The following is a 2500-nucleotide window of genomic DNA, read 5'->3' as shown; positions in this document are numbered from 1 at the left end:
GCCTTCCTGCCCATGAATTTCGCCATTACAGCCTCCCTGGGTCAAGGTCACAATATCAGAGGCACGAATAGAGGTGCCAAAAGGAACCTGCTACCTCGGATATTCTTGAACTGTAAATTTTCGTTCCACCGTAGAAACTTTCGTTATATAATTAAAAGATATTTTTTTAAAAGATTCTAGCTGGGTAAATTAATATTGTCCACATTCCTGCACTCGATATAATGAAGGTGAAATGCGTGTAGTATGTCGAAGTGTGTATGGTTCAATGATCATGTTACGACACTGCGTAACGTGATCAGGGACGTCCATTAACGGGCGGTTAATCCCCTGTTTTTTTTCTCTCTCTCTTTATCAAAAGTGTCCTTTAGTCAAAATCAGGGAAGTAAAAGTGCTATTTTAATTAAGATAGGGCCTTTTTTCATGAGCACAAGTAATCTATATTCCTGTAACATATCATATTACATGTAGAATATGGTGCCGTAATTACTGTATTTTATGTAATGATATAAAGAATTAGGAACAGAATACTCACTTGGAATTGGAAGGTAATACCGTTTTTTTCCACTGTCTTGCACAACTCCAGGAGTTTAATTAGACCACCATCAATTAATTAAGACACCATCAATCAGCAAGTGATCTCACTATAGACAATTAGGTAACATCTTTCGAAAAAGCATGTCAGGTCATGAAAAGGAGTAAGTGGAAGAAAGAAATCTTATCGTATCCTCACTCCCACATGGAGATGAGTCCGCGAAATACTCATTCCCTGAACCGCGACGCCCGAAGAACAAGGCTGTATGAACGCGTAACGCAAACAATCACACAATTACACAATCACCGAATTACAATGAGGGCAAAAGTTGACTGAGGATTCTCATTGTGGTGTATGGATTAGCGGTCGGATGTGCGTGTCGACTGAAATAATATTGACTGGAGAATTAATTACAGTTATTGAATGTATATGGTATTGTTGGCATTGTCTGTGTATCTTTTTACTATGGATGTTTATTCAGATGAGACGGTGAAGTGCTGAAGTGTTTTCATTTCTGAGGAATATGGAAATGTACAAGAGGCTAACATGATATACGTCAATCGGCATATCATAACATACATGAAATGTAAAAAAAAAAAAAAAAATGTATATGCTAATGTAATGAAAGTATATGTGAAAAGACGAATTTCTTTGCATCTTAGAATCCTGAAAGATGTATTCCTTTAAAATTCCATGAAAACGGAGAGAGAGAGAGCTAGACAGAGAGAGAGAGAGAGAGATAGATAGAGAAAGAGAGAGAGAGAGAGAGAGAGAGAGAGAGAGAGAGAGAGAGACAGAGAGAGAGATCCCGTCAATAAGTACATTTGGCATGAACACTTATGTGGATTACGCCATGTTCGGAGCCATGCAACTGAATATGTGTTAGGCACTCCACCCCTTTTCGTCCTCGTGGTGGACTGCTCGGTTGACCATAGGTACTTAAGGATTTAATGATGTTGGTAAGATGTTGAATTTCGGTTATGGAGCAACTGAAACCTCTTCCCCCTGGTGTGAAAGAAGGGGTTAGGAAATGGGGTTGGTGTTTTGCATAATCCTCATGTATAGGTACTGTTGAGACGTCAATCATATAATTGCATTGTTAAATTGATTATTCCCATGCATATTTTTTTCTGCATGTCACAATAAACTACTGATGTGTCTTTAGGACAGAATCAGTTTTTATGGATACGATGATTACTCAGATTACACACTGCATCTTGTGATTTCGTCTATAAGAATTAATACTAATCCAAATTCACAATAAGGAAATATCAAAATATAAGTGGAATAATTACCACTTGCTGATCGATCGGTGTTACAGTCCAGCGGAATAATGATGGCTTCCATAAATAGTCACTTTCCCTTTCCATTTTCTGGGCTCTTCACGGACATACTGCATCTTTTAATTACGTATACAAGGTTTACTTCAATACTACTCATACTTTACACAATGAGAGAGCGCTAGTGAGTACTTAGTATGTAGAATGAATACCACTTCCTGGTTTGTCGGCGTAAGAGCCAAGTGAAATAATTACGGGTTTCACAAATGGTCACTTTCCCTCTCCTGCCTATGGTCTGTCCGCCACACGTCACGATCGCGGTGAAGACGTGAGAGGTAGTTAGAGTACCGCTGGCACAAGCGTTCGATCATGTCGTTGAATAACATGTAAATATTTCCTGATTTATCTGTAACGCAAATGCATTGGTGGTTTGTATTGTTGACAAAAGTGTATAAAGGAAGTCGTGAATATCAATTTAATCCGCTTGAGGAGTCTGCACTGCACCTTTACAATGAATTCGTTATTCCCGTTTTTAACAGAAATCGCCTATCTTTCTACTAATCGCTTATAATCCGTAAAGTTTGTCCAGCTGATCCTATACTCTCCTTCTAAAGATAACTCTCGCCTTTGATAACTCTAACCTTTTACGTATCAGTGCCCATGAATTCCCGAAGAATCTGACATTTCG

The 2500-nt window shown here is 38.5% G+C and overlaps 1 protein-coding gene across 1 annotated transcript in view; it reads right to left on the bottom strand.

The window, feature by feature from the left end:
- Positions 1-2500, bottom strand: part of LOC122246611 (protein patched homolog 2) — a 15553-nt gene that overhangs the window by 11801 nt on the left and 1252 nt on the right. The window lies entirely within an intron of this gene.

Source organism: Penaeus japonicus, unplaced genomic scaffold (assembly GCF_977035675.1).
Source record: "Penaeus japonicus unplaced genomic scaffold, GWHDUDI00000001_assembly GWHDUDI00000007, whole genome shotgun sequence".
NCBI classification, from domain to species: Eukaryota; Metazoa; Arthropoda; class Malacostraca; order Decapoda; family Penaeidae; genus Penaeus; species Penaeus japonicus.
Note: the sequence above shows the minus strand (reverse complement) of the source record. Positions and strands in the feature narration are given on the sequence as shown.